Genomic DNA, 17,285 nt, shown 5'->3' with positions numbered 1-17,285 from the left:
ACCAGACAATATCATGTAGGTTGAGAAGGTATAAAGGAAGATATCTGAGATAAGGGTAAGGGTCTGATAAACTTTAGACTCTGATCAGATGCAGGGTAACCAGTAAAAGAATAGAAAACAAGTATATAACTTTAAAACTACTAGAGATTTAAAAAATGAAATAAGTATTCAATCTAAGAGGATTAAAAGACATAAGGGAAATAAAAGTAAATAGAATGAGTGTCTAAAGAAAATGCACAAAATAAGATGAAAAATTTAAACCCTAATATATCAGTAATTACTTCAAAGTTAAACAGACTTAAATGTCCCAGTCAGGAAATAGAGATGATTACACTGGATAAAAAAATAAAATAAAAATACAAGTGAAAAACAAAACCAAAAGCAAACTTCTTGGCCTTGGTTGGTTAGCTTATTTGGTTGAGTTATTCCAAAACAACAAGGTTGTGGAATCAATACCCAGCATGAGCACAAATGGGAAGCAATGAAAAATTGCAAGACTGAGTGAAACAACAAATGCTTCCCTCCCTCCTCCCTCCTCCCTCCTCCCTTCTTCTCTCTGTCTCTCTAAAAATCAATAAAATTTAAGCCCTGGCTAGACAGCTTGGTTGCTTGGAAAACTGTCCAGGAGTGCAAAGGGTCAGAGTACATATAGGAGCAGCTCAATGTTCTTATCTCTCTCTCTCTCTCTCTCTCAAAAAAAAAAAGTCTTAAACTTGTTTAACAGTATATATAAAAATCTTCAGGATATATAAAAATCTTCAGCAAACATCATACCTAGTCAATAATTAATGGAAACATTCCATTAATGTAATAAACAAGACAAGGATTCTTAAATCTTCTATCTCAATATTGTACTAAAAGAGTTGAGCTGTGCAAAAAATAGAGTATAAGAATAAACAATAAAAGACAAGATGACATCAGATTAATGGCAGCATGAGAGATACTCCTGATTTCTCCCCTTGAAATTTCAACAAGTTGAACAACTATAATGCAGCAAAGGATCCCCAGCTGGGCTCACAGGTATCCCTGAAAGATCCGTGCACCAATTGGACTAAAGGGTTGAAAAGGCGACATGGAAGATAAATTGCACCCACAGTCCACTCTGAAGAGAAGCCTGGAATGACTGGGTTTTATTTCTCTGCCAGGATTGTGAGGAGGAAGGAAGCTTGAGTTGTCTGGGTTTTGTCTACAGGGGATACAGAGAAAGAAGTCCAGAATGACTGGGTCTTCTACCAGGAGCAGAGAAATTGAGGGGCAGAGGGAGAGATATTAAACCAAAATGGCAGCAAAATGAGGGGTCATGGTCAGTATTCCCATGGTCTGCCTGTAGCCCAGACATGGCACAGAGACAGAGAAAACCAAAGTGTGCATCCCCTTCCAGCCTCTCAGATCCCACTTCCCTCAACTTGCAGGTACAGAGAGTAACAGAGTTAGACCCCACAGCTAACTGTCCAGAGCTACTCTATCCCCTGAAGAATAGAGGTGCTCTATATCTGGTCCTGGTCTGTTGAGATATGGGGAGAAGTGCCCAGAAGCTTGAGATTGCCATTGTAAAAGCCTTAAATCAGTAAAGCCATAAAACCCACACAACATGCCCCACCCACCAAAGGGACTGCAGTCTCACCTACAGCATCAGGACAGCAACATCTCAGCAAAGGTCACCTGAGAGATTTCATAGAGCTAAAATATGTAATACAGTGACACCTACTACAAGAGAACAGTAACCACTCCAACTTAATATTTTTCCTTTTTCCCTTATTTCTTTTTTCTTTATTGAATTTGGTTTTCTTTATTTTTTTATTCTTATTTTTTGTTACCTTTGTTTTTCTTTCTAGAGATTTTTGCTCTTTGTTTTCTGTGGTTTTACTTTTTACTTGCCATTATTTTTTTAAATCCTTGTATTTTTATTGTATATTTTTTTATTTCTATCTTTTAAATTTTAATTGATTTTTGTTAGAGTTCTTAGCAATACCACTTTCAAATTCCATAAAAGAAAAAGAAATCAAATATCATGGCTATACAAGACAGAGACTTTGTTCAGAAAGAAAATGAAAAATCTCCAGAAAAGCAACTCAATAACCAGGAAACCTTGGAGTTAAACAAGAAAGAATTCAAAATTAAAGTTCTAAACTCAAGGAGATGTGAGAAACCATCAAGAGGCAACTTAATGAGCTCAGAAAACAAAACAAATACCTCACCAAGGACATTGAAACTTTACAAACAGATGAAGAACTCAATACATGAATTAAAAACTGAGGCAGCAAGTTTAGCTAATAGAGCAATCCACATAGAGGAAAGAATCAGTGATATTGAAGACAACTAGAGTTGCTACTCAAAGAAGAAGAGAGAGACTCACAGATTTAAAAAAATGAGAAAGCTCTTCAAGAATTGTCTGATTCCATCAGAAAGAGCACTATAAGAATAATGAGTATATCAGACAAAGAAGAGAGTGAGAAGGGAATGGAAAACCTATTCAAACAAATAATTGCTAATAACTTCCCAAGCCTGTGGAAATAATTAGATTCTTAAATTCAAGAAGCAAACAGACAACAAGGTACCTTGACCCAAAGAGATCTACTCCAATGTACATCCTAATAAAATTGTTAAAAATTAATGACAGAGAAAGAATCCTCAAGGCAGCTAAGAAAAAAAAAGAACATAACACATAAAGGAAGGCACATTCAGTTATCATCAGATTTCTCAGTAGAAACTTTACAAGCCAAAAGAGAGTGGACACAAACATTCAAAGTACTAAAAGACAGGAATTACCAGCCAAAAATACTATATCCATCAAAGTTATCCTTCAAACTTGAAGGGAAATAAAAACTCTCACAGACATACAGTAGCTGAGAAAATTTATCACCAGAAAACCCCCACTACAGAAAATACTATTATTCAATAGTATTATAATACTATTATAATAATACTATTATACCAGACACAAAGAACAAAACAAATCAAAACTATAAGTAAAAACTCCAACAAGGCCACAATAGAAACCAGGATAATCTGTGACAACAATAACATAAAAGGAGAAAGACATAACACTTTTTAATATATATACACTGAACCAAGGAACATCAAAATATATAAGACATCCACTAACTAATCTAAAAATAGAAGCATACAAAAACACAATCTTAGCTAGAGAACTCAACACACCATTGACGGCTTCAGAATCAGAAAATTAATAAAGATCATCCAAACAGAAAATTAATAAAGAAATATTGCCCTTAAATGACACACTAGACCAAGTGAACATAATAGACATTTACAGGATATTTCATTCAAAACATCAGATTGTACATTCTTCTTCAGTGTTCATGGAACATTTTCAAGAATAGACCATATATTGGGCTACAAAACTAACAAATTCAGGAAGATTCAAATAATACCAAGAATATATTTAGACCATAGACTTTGAAATTAAAATTTAACTGAAAAAAAGAAGTAAAAAAACCCCACAGAAGTGTGAAAATTAAACAACATACCTCTAAAAAATGACTGGGTCAAAGAAGAAATAAAAGCAGAGATCAAAAGATATATACAGACTAACAAGAATGACAACACATCAAAAGTTCTTAGATGCAGCTAAAGCAGTAATAAGAGGGAAGATTATACCCTTACAGGCTATATCAAGAAACAAAAGGTATCCCAAGTAAACAACCTAACATCATAACTTAAGAAACTAGAAAAAGAAGAATGAAAGTAACCTAGAGTCAGCAGAAGAAAGAAAATATTAAAAATTAGAGCAGAACTAAATTCAATAGAGAATAAAAAAAACTATACAAAAAATTAATACAACAAAGAGCTGGTTCTTTGAAAAGCTTGATAAAATAGACAAATCCCTGCCTAGACTAACTAAAAGGGAGGAAAAGACTTATATAAGCAAAACCCGAAATGGAAGAGGGGAAATTACCACAGACCTCATAGATATACAAAGGATCATAGACTACTATGAAAGATTATATGCCACCAGATTCAACAACCTAGAGGAAATGGAATATTCCTAGAACTATAGAATCTTCCTAGACTCTGTCACAAAGAAGTGGAAAACCTAAATAGACTTATAAGCAGTGAGGAAATAGAAACAACTATCAAAAACCTCCATAAAAATAAAATTCCAGGACCAGATGGCTACACTATTGAATTCTATGAAACATTCAAAGAAGATTTGGTACCTAGCCTTCTCAAAGTCTTCCAAAAACTAGAAGCAATACTCCATAACACATTTTATGAGGTCAACATAACCCTGACACCTAAACCTGAAAGGGTAACATAAACAAAAAAAACTACAGACCAATATCACTAATGAATACAGATGCAAACATCCTAAACAAAATACTAACAAATCAATTACAACAATACATTAAAAAAAAAAAACATCACGATCAAGTGGGATTTATTCCAAGAGCACTGAGATGGTTCAATATACATAAACACATTAACGTAATACACTACATCAACAAAACAAAGAACAAAAATCATGTGATACTATCAATAGATGCAGAAAAGGCATTTGATAAGATACAACATCACTTTACGTTTAAAACACTCAATAAAATCCGGAACAGAAGGAAAGTACTTCAATATAATAAAGGCTATATATAACAAACCATCAGCTAATAACATAATGTTAAGAAATGAAGGTTCCCATTAAAATTAATAAAAATTTATTTTAAAAATGAAGGTTTTTCTTCCAAAATCAGGAATGAGTAAAGGTTTCCCCACTCTCCCCACTCTTATATAACATAGTTCTGAAAGTTTTAGGGAGAAAAATCAGGTAAAAGAAAAAAAAAGTATGCATATCTGAAAAGAAGAAGTAAAGGTATCACTTTTTGCAGATGACACGATTCTGTATATAAAAAACCCCAAAGCCTTCACCAAAAAACTATTTAAAACAATAAACCAATACAGTAATATCATGGGAAACAAAAATCAATAAACAAAGTCTATTGCTTTTTTATATGCCAACAATGAATCTTCGAAAAATAAACTAAAAAAAAAACAATTCCTTTTACAATTGCATCAAGAACAACAAAAAGTACCTAAGAATAAACTTAACAAAAAATGTGAAAGACCTATATACTGAAAACTACAAAACATTATTAAAAGAAATTGAAAAAGACACAATGAAATGGAAAAATATTCTATGTTCATGAATTGGAAGAATCAATATAGTTAAAATGACCATATTACCCAAAACAATATAAAAATGTAATGCAATCCCCATCAAAATCCCAAGGTCATTTTTTAAAGAAATAGAATAAAAAATTACGAGGTTTATATAGAACCATAAAAACCCCGAATAGCCAAAGCAATCCCTAGAAAAAAGAATGAAGCCAGAGGTATCACACCACCTGACTTCAAATTATACTATAGAGCCACAATAATCAAAACAGCATGGTATTTGCAGCACAGTAGACATACAGACCAATGAAAGAGAATTGAGAGTTCAGAAAGAAATCACATATATATTGACAATAATCTTTGACAGAGGAATCAAAAACACACAATGGAAAAAAGAAAGCTTCTTCAATAAATGGTTCTAGAAGAATTAGAAAACCACATGCAAAAGAATGAAACTTGACTACAGTTTATCTGCATGCACAAAAATTAGGGAAAAAAATTAATTCAAAATGGATCAAAGACCTAAATATAAGTTCTGAAACAATAAATTACATAGAAAAAAACATAGGTACTAAACTCATGGATCTTGGTTGTAGAGAACAATTTATGAGAACAATTTATGAATATGACCCCATGGGCAAGGGAAGTAAAGGTGAAAATAAATGGATGAAACTGTATCAAAGTTAAAAGCTTCTGCACAACAAAAGATACTGACAAGAAAAAAAATAGCCTGCCAACTAAATAGGAGATATTTGCAAACAACAGCTCTGATAAGGGGTTAATATCCAAAACATATAAAGAACTCACAAAGCTCAGCAACAATCAAGCAAACAATCCAATTAAAAATGGGGGGAGGAGCTGAACAGACACTTCTCCCAAGAAGGCATACTAATGACCTACAAATATATGAAAAGATGCTCATCTTTACTAGCTATTTGAGAAATGCAAATCAAAACTACAATGAGATAACTACTACCTCACATCTGTTAAATTGGCTATTCTTAACAGGACAGATAATAACAAGTGTTGGAGAGGCTGTGGAGAAAAAGGAACCTTTATTCACTGCTGGTGGTAATGCAAATAAGTACAACCATTATGGAAGAAAGTATGGTGGTCCCTCAAATAATTAAAAATGGAATTACCAACTCTGTGGTCACCGGTTCAAAACCCTGGGCTTGCTTGGTCAAGGCACATATGGAAGTTGATGCTTCCTGTTCCTCCCCCCTTCTCTCTCTCTTCTCTCTCTCTCTCTCTCTCTCTCTCTCTCTCTCCCTCCTCTCTTTAATGAATAAAATTTAAAAATCTTTAAAAAATAATGTAACTACCACATGACCCAGCAATCCTTATAGTGGGTATATACCCAAAAAACTTGAAAGCATGTGTACGTAAAGACACATGCACTCCCATGTTCATTGCAGCACTATTCACAGTAGCCAAGATGTGGAAACAACCAAAGTGTTCTTCAATAAAGGATTGGATAAAGAAGATGTACATATATACAATGGAATACTACTCAGCCATAAGAAACGATGACATATTGCCATTTACAACATGGATGGACTTTGAGAACATTATACTGAGTGAAATAAGTAAATCAGAAAATACTAAAAACTATATGATTTTACTCATTGGTGGGATATAAAACCGAGACTCATGGACAAAGATAAATATGAAGTGGTTACCAGGGTGAGGGGAAGGTGGCAGAGGGGTGGGGGAAGTGTGTAAAGAGACACAAGTATACAGTGACAGAAAATGATTTGACTTTGGGTGATGGGTATACAACATAATCAACAGTTCAAATGTTATAGAAATGTTCACCTGCAACCTATGGACTCTTATTGATCAATGTCACCCATTAAATTTAATTTTCTAAATATAGATGAAAAATAATAAAATAAAGGGTAAATTTGTCATTATGATTCAATATGACTGTTCACATGAAAATATCCAATAATATCTATAAATTGTTAGATGTAATAAAAGAGTTCACCAGTGTTGCTGGATAAAGATCAACATATAAGTATAGCACCTTTATAATCAGCAATAATCAATTTAAAATAAAATTTATGAAAAGAAACCACTCTGAAAAGGAAGCAAGCCTATTCATAGTAAAAGAAGTAAAAAAGGAGATACCTATTGATGGAGTGGTACATAATGTAATGCAATCATGGGAATGACTGTTGCATTATATTCATAGCAACATTCAAAGGAAGGGCATGTATACTAGGAAGTGGAAATCTTGGAGGCCATCTTAAAATTTTACCTTTTTACTTAAGAATGACTATAGCAAAAAATGTGCAAAATATTCTTGAGAAAAATATAAAATATGATTGAACATGACTGACTAGATGGAGAGTTGTAATGTTATTGTATAGCAAGACTCAGTATCATAAAGCTATTAACTCTCCCAAATTAATCTCTGAATTAAATTAAATTCTAAATCTCAATAGGATTTTTAATGGAATTTGTCAAACTGATTTTAAAATTCATATGGAATAGATTTGTTTGAGAATAACTAATTCAGTTCTAAGGGGAGAAGATGACTTGTTTTTGCCAGATATTAAGATTCATTTTAAAGCCAAAGTAATTGGAATAGTGTGAGTCTGGCGTAAGAATCAACAAATTGACTACTGAAAGAGAATGTAAAACCCAGGAACAGTGTTATGAAATTAGAAGAGCACAGAAATGGCACTTCAAACACCAGGGTAAAGAATATTTAATAAATGCTGATAGAACAACAAAGTTTTACATGAAAAAAAAATAAAATTAGATATCCTCCTTGTACCTTACACATAGAACAATTCTAAATGAATTAAATCACTAAATATGATGAGGTATTTAAAAAATATATTAGAAGAAAATATATGAAGATATAATAAGACCTTGAAGTAGGAAATATTTTCTTAACCAGTTTCCAAAAGCCTAAAACAGAAAGGAATATTTACCTGGCAGGGGAGATACCATGATCACGAAGGTGGTTTCCCCAGGGTGAGGCTCACTCATTGCACTAAGAGTGTTCTGACCCCTGCAATTTCCCCAAATGTGGGAAACTCGACTGCATAATTTGTGGTAGAGGGGGACTGCGTTCACGCTCTCCCCTAATAAAAAGGAAAAAAAACCAGAAAGGAAAATAATTAGTTTCACTTTCTTAAAATTAAAACTTCTTTAAAGTAAAAGCACTATAAACAATTTTATAAGACAGGTTTCAGGCTGGGAAAACATATTTGCAGCACACATAACAGACCAAAGTCACTGGTATAAAGAATTCCTAAAATGCAATAGAAAAAGACAAACAAAACTCAATGGAGGAAGAAGCAAAGTATATAAAAATGTTACTACATAAAAAGAAAGAAAACCAAATGAAAAGATACTCAACCTTACTAAATGTCAAGAAAATATGAATTAAAACAATGAAAAACCACTTCACATCCATCATATTGACAAAATTTTAAGTCTTCTGATACAGGATATGTGAACAACAGAAACCCTTATGTACTGTTGGTGGAAATGTAAATTGAGACAACTTTTGCAAGCATTTTGTTAGTATTTAATAATATAAAAAGTGTATTGACCATATTTCACAGTAATTTTACTTACAGGTATTTGACATAGAGAAATTCTTCAATATGTGCACAAAGGCAATGAGTGTACTGAGATATTCACAGCAGAATTATAGAAGTGTAAAATTGAATAATGTATAAATGTCCTTTAATATGTAAATGGAAGACTCCAAGATGATGACAGAGTAGGCGGACGTTCCAACTGCCACCTCCCAGGACCAAATTGGATTACAACTTAATTTAAGAACAATCATCTTGAACAACCAACTTTGGACTAAACGAACAGGAGTTTTTAACCAAGGATCACAGAAGAAGCCACACCAAGACTGGTAGGAAGGGCAGAGAGGTGAAAAGGGCTGCCCTCCACCTAGGAGTGAGCAGTGGCTGAGGGTTCGGAGGGACTTTGATTGCAGGAGGGTCGCCCTGAGAGGTGCGGGTGCTCAGCCACAGACCTGGAGTCCCGGCCTAGAGCCCCAGAGCCTAGAAAAGGCACCCAGACAACATCTGGCAGTGAAAAGAGCAGGGTTTCTGTCTGTGAGAAAGAGACAGAGCTCTCAGAGACTCAGGCTTTGTCTTAAACAGCCCATGCAGAAAATCTCATTCATAGTCACTTGCCCAAGGCTCTGGTGGGTGGAGAGCTGAGAGGACTGGAGTTGAGAGAGGAGAGTGTAAAGTTGGAATCCAAGGGAGAGAAACTGTGGAGGATGGGCACTGGAAGCCCTTTGTTGAGTCATTCTCCAGTAGTGCAGTTGCCATCTTTCTGTGGTGAAGCATCCCTTCTGTGCTGCATCAGACTGGGGAAAAGCAACTGTCCCACCATCAGGAGTCTCTCCAACCCCAGTTATGGTGATGGGTCATTCTGAGAGGCCAGGAAGCAGGGGCCACATCAGTGACACAGTTTTCTGCTGTTGAGACCAGAGCTCCCTGCCACACTCCCCCAAGTTTATGACAGGTGCTTCTGCCTCACAGGATACTCAGTGGAAACTGTCTAGAGAGAAGATAGACCACATCTCTAGGTCTCCGAAGCCATAACCACCAGACCCCAGAGGCCACACCCTACTGAGGTCTGTGAAAAAAGTCTGGACAGACTGACACCTGGGGCCAAGGGGCAGAGCCACACCCACCACCCTTCCTAACCCCTCAAATGCCACAGGCTCTACCAGGCATCCCCAAACTATGGCCTGCGGGCCACATGTGGCCCCCTGAGGCCATTTATCCGGCCCCCCGCCACACTTCCGGAAGGGGCACCTCTTTCATTGGTGGTCAGTGAGAGGAGCACTGTATGTGGCGGCCCTCCAATGGTCTGAGGGACAGTGAACTGGCCCCCTGTGTAAAAAGTTTGGGGACCCCTGCGACTCTATCACAGGATTTTTCTGTGGCTGAGCCCAACAAGCAGTCAGCAGACAGAGGATGCAGGAGGAAGAACTCAGGGAACCTTAGCCTTTTAACAGGACATTCCCCCAAGCCTAGTGTGGGTAAAAGCCAGCCTAGGTGTGTAGCTTGGTATTTTCATAAGCACTGGGGCCCCAGAAGAGGCAGCCACAAAATCTGGATTGCATGTAGCTCCAAAAAGTTTGCTGAGTACCAGTCTCAGGCTGTGTCTCCCACTGCTCTGCATGGGGATCCTGCCAGAGAGGCCCAGGGCTGGAACATCCAGGGGCCATCTGCAGAAAGCATCACTTCAGGACCTAACAAACCTTGCTAGAGTGGTATCCTAAGGAAAAGCTCATCACAGCTGGCCCAATGGAGGTGAGTTCCACTCTGTGATAAGCACCAGCACAGCAACTCATGTGATTGGATAGGATGGAGCTTCACAGTCAGCTTGCCTGGGCACTGGATATCCTGCCCTGCTGGCCTAGATTCCACAGTGGGAAGGGAGAGAGGCTTGGAGCATGGGCATTTAAATTTGGGTCTCTGTGAGCTTATTGTTGGATCTGGTTGAGGGGATTAGCCAACTTCATGTCGGGGCACAGTCAGTCCCAGAAGAGGATTCTCTCAGGCTTCCTCCCTGAGACCAGGGTCTCACCAATTGAAAGAATTTCTGCAGAGAGGACTGTTAGCCACACTCGGTTGGAAGCTGCTGCTCACCTTGTTGGGGAGAAATAAAATTTAAGTATCCAGCAGTGGCTGAGGGATTAAGCTCTGGAGTAGGGGCCACATTCCCCATACTGAGCTCCACACCAAAAGACCCCTGAAGTAGGGGTCCCACTAATGTTGTATTCACAACCTCAGCTGCCCTAAACCAGCAAGCATGCAACCTGAAGAGGGGTTGCTTGGGTGAGGCCAATCTGAACCCTCACTACAGTCTTTCTACAGAAGAATCTGTGGGAAGGCCAGGCAGTTGCAAGGGAAGGAGGAGCAGATGAAAAGTGAAGACAGATCCTACAGAGCTTGGGGCTTTTACAGAGCTGCTGTCATCTCTAAGCAGGATGAAGCTGATCCTTATACACAGTTTGGCTCCTCTCACACTACCCAGGCACAAAATACACAGACAGAAACAGAGAAAAGTGCTGTAACTGCAGGCAGGTAGCCCACAGTGGGTTACAAAGGACAGCTGATGCCAACCCAAGATAAACTAGAGCCAACGCAACTGGTAGTGGGTGGCAGACAGCATCAACCTTAGACTCAGCTACCTACACAAGCAACACACTCAAAGGTGGAGTCTAGCAGGCACCAGACACTGGAGAGAATAAATATGCCCAACAGTACTGACACTGCACAGTGTGTAATACACATGATCAAGGTTGACCTTAGAGCCAGCCAGCCTGAAGGGATAGCTATACCCACAAAAGGACCAACTGCATCTAATACTCACATACAACAAGAAGGATAACAATACCCTCAAGAAGCATTCCTAGAACAAAGAAAACAGTTGGCCTGGAGGTCAGTACCACCAAGCTCATCTTCTTCATAAAGACCAAAAAAAATTTCAAAGTCAGACAGTGCTACCTAATACACAGACAAAATGGGCAGACAGAGAAATGCTACCCAAATGAATCAACAAGAGAAATCACCAGAAAAAGAATGGAATGAGGTGGAAGTAACCAAACTACCAGATGCAGAGTTTAAAATACTGATTTTAAGGATGCTCAAGGAACTTAGAGAAACAATGGATGGACATAATGAGCACCTAAATAAAGAGATAGCAAGCATAAAAAAAGGACAATGAAATCATAAAAAAGAACCAGTCAGAAATGACAAATACAATATCAGAAATGAAGACAGCACTAGAAGGAATCAACAGCAGGCTGGATGAAGCAGAGGATCAAATCAGTGATTTAGAGGACAAAATAAATGAAAGCAGAAAACAGTGCAGAACAAAGAAAAGAGGCTCAAAGTGACTAAGGAAACACTAAGAGAGCTCTGTGACGACATGAAAAGAAACAACATCCACGTCATAGGGGTTCTTGAAGGAGAAAGGAATGAACAAGGGATAGAAAACCTGTTTGAAAAAATCATAGTTGAAAATTTCCTGCCCTGGCCGGTTGGCTCAATGGTAGAGCGTCGGCCTGGCGTGCAGAAGTCCCGGGTTCGATTCCCGGCCAGGGCACACAGGAGAAGCGCCCATCTGCTTCTCCACCCCTCCCCCCCCCTCCTTCCTCTCTGTCTCTCTCTTCCCCTCCCACAGCCAAGGCTCCATTGGAGCAAAGATGGCCCCAGGCGCTGGGCATGGCTCCTTGGCCTCTGCCCCAGGCGCTAAAGTGGCTCTGGTCGTGGAAGAGTGACGCTCCGGAGGGGCAGAGCATCATCCCCTGGTGGGCAGAGCATCGCCCCCCAGTGGGCGTGCCAGGTGGATCCCGGTAGGGTGCATGCGGGAGTCTGTCTGACTGTCTCTCCCCGTTTCTAGCTTCGGAAAAGTACAAAAAATAAAAAATAAAAAAAAAGAAAATTTCCCTATATTGATGAATGAAAAAGTCACACAAATTCAGGAAGAACAGACAGTCCCATTAAGGGACTCTCTTGGTGTAGGCCAAAGAGGCCTAGACCAAGACACATCATCATTAAAGTGCCAAAGTTAAGAGACAAAGAAAGAATACTAAAAGCTGCAAGAGAAAAGCAGTTAATTACCTACAGAGGAGCCCCCATAAGGATGACATCCAACTTCTCAACAGAAACATTTGAGGCCAGAAGAGATTGGCAAGAAATATTCAAATTTATGGGAAGCAGGAACCTACAACCAAGACTTCTTTATCCAGGAAGGTTACCATTTAAAACTGAAGGAGAAATAAAAAGTTTCCCAGACAAAAAACAACAACAACAACAAAAAAACAACACACACAAAAAAACACTCAAAGATAAAACCAAACCAGTATTGCAAGAAATGTTAAAGGGTCTGCTGTAAAGACAGCAAAGGAAAAATAAATCTAGAAAAAGAGGATTTTAGATTTAAAGAATAAAATGCAATGAATAAACACATATCAATAATAACCTTAAACATAAATGGATTAAATGCTCCAATCAAAAGACATAGGGTAGCTGCATGGATAAAAAAAATAGGACCAAACATATGTTGTCTACAAGAGACACACTTCAGAACAAAAGATATATATGGACTGAAAGTGAAGTGATGGAAAAATGTATTTCATGCAAATGAAAATGAAAAATATCTGGGGTAGCAATTCTTATATCAGACAAAATAGACTTTAAAACAAAGGCTATAATAAGGGATAAAGAAGGTCATTACATAATGATAAAGGGAGCAATCCAACAGGAGGATATAACCATTGTAAATATTTATGCACCTAATATAGGACCACCTAAATATATAAAGCAGATTTTGATGGACATAAAGGGTGAGATCAACAGCAATACTATAATAGTAGGGGATTTTAATATCCAACTAACATCAGTGAATAGATCCTCCAGACGGAAATTTTAAAAAGAAACAGTGGCCTTAAATGACACACTAGATCAACTTTATTTAATAGATATCTTCAGAACCTTTCACTTCAAAGCAACAGAATAGACATTCTTTTCAAGTGCTCATGGTACATTTCCTAGGATAGACCACATGTTAGGACAAAGAACAAGTCTCAATAAATCTAAGAAGACTGAAATCATATCAAGCATCTTCTCTGGTCACAATGGCATGAAACTAGAGATCAACTACAGTAGAAAAACTGAAAAACATTCAAACATTTGGAGGCTAAATAGCATGTTTTAAATGACAAATGGGTTAACAACAAGAACAGGGAAGAAATAAAAAATTTCCTTGAAACAAATGAAAATGAACATAAAACAACTCTAAATTTATGGGACACAGCAAAAGCAGTCCTGAGAGGGAAGTTCATAGCATTACAGGCATACCTTCAGAAGCAAGAAAAAAATTAAATAACTTAACTCTGCATCTAAAAGAACTAGAAAAAGAACAACAACAGAAGCCCAGAGGAAGTAGAAGAAAGGAAATAATAAAGATCAGAGTGGAAATAAATTACATAGTGGCTAAAAAATATATAAACGATAAGTAAAACCAACAGCTGGTTCTTTGAAAAGGTAAACAAATTTGATGAACCCTTAAGCAGACTCATTAAAAGAGAAAGAGAAAGAGAGAGAGAAAGAGAGAAGACCCAAATACCATATTTTTTGCTCCATAAGAGGCATTTTTTTTTTTTACCTCCAAAGTAGAAGGGAAAATGTGTGTGCATTTTATGGAACAAATGTTCTTTTTTTTTTTTTTTTTAGCTGCTGCAAGGTGCTGCGCCAGTAAACATATGAAGAATGAGACAGCAGTGGGAGCGTAATCATATCCGCCATGGCAGCATGCGAAACACCAGCATCTGCTGAGTGATCTTCTGGTTCCGGTTTCCACAGTTGCATGCAGCACAGGAGGGAAGGTGAATGATGTTGTGTGGGCGCATTCATCTGGCATCATTGAGGGCAGATGTGAGAGGCACACTGTAGTAGTGGAAGGCTGCGCTGCAGCTGCTGGAGCTCTGTGTGAAGTGCTGACATCACTTGCTGCCCTATTAGTGCTTGATCAGTTTAGAGCACATATTAGCAGAACCACACAAAAATATCTTTAAAGAAGTGAAGACTCATCTAGGTGTAATTCCTGGGGCTCTTACCAGCCAGTTGCAACCTCTCAACGTTTCTATCAAAAAACCATTTAAAGTCTTTATACGAGAAGAGTGGAACAAATGGATGGCTGCTGGTAACCATGATCTGAAACCAACTGGACAAATGAAGAGACCCACTATCACTCAAGTTTGTGAGTGGGTGAAAACATCATGGCAGTCAGTGAAGAATGAAACCCTGGTATGGTCATTCAAAAAATGTGGCATTAGCATGCTTTAGATGGCACTGAAGATGGTATCATATATGAAAATAGTGAAGAAAGTGATACCAGTGATTGTGAGGAACTGAGCTTCTTAAATTCTGACACTAGCGATGATGAGTTTCTGGGGTTCCTGGAAAACTGTTATAGAAGAGTATTTGATCATTACAGTCTCTTCTCATTTGTTAATAACAGTGCTAATGGTTGTTAATACTTCTGTTGAGTTTACATTATTGAAATATTATTGTAGTATATTTTATTAACTATTTTAACACACCATTTGGTTCAGAATTTTTTTTCTTATTTTCCTACTTAAAACCCAAGATGTGTCTTATGGTCAAGTGCACCTTATGGAGTGAAAAATATGGTTAATAAATTTATAAATAAAAGTGGAGACATGGACACCACAGAAATACAAAGGATTGTAAGAAAATACTATGAAGATCTATATGCCAAGAAGATTGGACAACCTAGGTGAAATGGAAAAATTCCTAGAAACATACAATCTTCCAAAACTCAATCTGGAAGAATCAGAAAATCTAAAAAGATCAATTACAACAAGTGAAATTGAAACTGTTATAAAAAACATTTCCAACAAACAAGAGTTCTGAGCCAGATGGCTTCACAGGCGAATTTTACTAAATATTCAAATAACTAACACCTATCCTTCTCAAGCTATTTCAAAAAATTAAAGAGGAGGAAAGACTTCCAAGCTCCTTTTATGAAGCAAGCATAATCCTCATATTCCAAAACCAGGTAAAGACAAAGAAAGAAAACTGTAGACCAATATCCCTGATGAACATAGATGCTAAAATTTTCAACAAAATATTAGCAATCTAGATCCAGCAATACATTTAAAAAGTCATACATCATGATCAAGTGGGATTTATTCCAGGGAGGCAAAGCTGGTCCAATATCCACAAATCAATCAATGTGATTCATCACATAAATAAAAGGAAGGATAAAAACCAAATCATTGTATCAATAAATGTAGAAAAAGCATTTGATAAAATCCAGCACCCATTCATGATCAAAACTCTCAGCAAAGTGGGAATACAGGAAACATAACTCAACATAATAAAGGCCATCTATGACAAACCAACAGCCAACATTATACTCAATGGGCAAAAATTAAAAGCAATCCCCTTAAGATCAGGAACAAGGCAGGGATAATCCCTTTCACCACTCTGATTCAACATAGTACTGGAAGTCCTAGCTACAGCAATTAGACAAGAAGAAGAAATAAAAGGCATCCAAATTGGAAAGAAGAAATGAAACTATGATTATTTGCTGATGACATGATACTGTACAAAGAAAACCCTAAAGTCTTAGTAAAGAAACTACTATACCTGATAAATGAATTCAGCAAGGTATCAGGATAAAATTAATATTCAGAAATCAGAGGCATTTTTATAACCAACAATGATCTGTCTGAAAGAGAAATTAGGGAAACAATCCTCTAAAGAGAAATTAAGGAAACAATCCCCTTCACTACTGCAACAACAACAACAACAAAAATAAAGTATCTAGGAGTAAATTTAACCAAGGACATAAAAGACTTGTACACATAAAATGATAAGATATTGAAAGAAGAAATCAAGGAAGATACAAACAAGTGGAAGCATATACCGTGTTCATGGATAGGTCATTAAAATGTTTATATTACCCAAAGCAATCTATAAATTCAATGCAATTCTATTAAAATACCAATGGCATACTTCAAAGATATAGAACACATATTCCAAAAATTTACATGGAACCAAAAAAGAACATGAATAGCCTCAACAATCTTGAAAATGAAGAATAAAGTGGGAGTTTTCACACTTCCTTGTATCAAGTTACACTACAAGCTCATAATAATCAAAACAGCTTGATACTGGAATAACAACAGGCATATAGATCAATGGAACACAATAGAGAGTCCAGAAATACACCCACGCCATTATGGTCAATTGATATTTGACAAAGGAGGTAAGAGCATACAGTGGAGTAAAGACAGTCTCTTTAATAAATGTGTTGGAAAAATTGGACAGGTACATGCCAAAAAAATGAAACTAGACCACCAACTTACACCATTCACAAAAATAAACTCAAAATGGATAGAAGACTTAAATGTAAGTCACGAAACCATAAACATCTTGGAAGAAAACATAGGCAATACACTCTTCGATATCTCTCATAAGAACACTTTCGCTGATTTATCTCCATGAGCAAGTGAAATAAAGGACAAAATAAACAAACAGGACTATATCAAACTAAAAACTTTTGCACAGCAAAAAACACCATGAAGAAAATAAAAAGACAACCCACACAATGGGAGA

General features: G+C 37.0%; 1 non-coding gene across 1 annotated transcript; it reads left to right on the top strand.

Annotated features, from left to right (window-relative positions):
- Positions 1-8,067: 8,067 nt before the first annotated feature.
- LOC136317885 (U1 spliceosomal RNA) lies at positions 8,068-8,231 on the top strand. The gene has a single exon (XR_010727903.1). It is a non-coding gene; the product is annotated as a U1 spliceosomal RNA (small nuclear RNA).
- Positions 8,232-17,285: the final 9,054 nt, after the last annotated feature.

The sequence above is a fragment of the Saccopteryx bilineata genome, chromosome X (genome assembly GCF_036850765.1).
Source record: "Saccopteryx bilineata isolate mSacBil1 chromosome X, mSacBil1_pri_phased_curated, whole genome shotgun sequence".
In the NCBI taxonomy this organism is placed as follows: Eukaryota; Metazoa; Chordata; class Mammalia; order Chiroptera; family Emballonuridae; genus Saccopteryx; species Saccopteryx bilineata.
The sequence above is the reverse complement of the archived record's forward strand: the minus strand, read 5'-3'. Positions and strand labels throughout refer to the sequence as shown.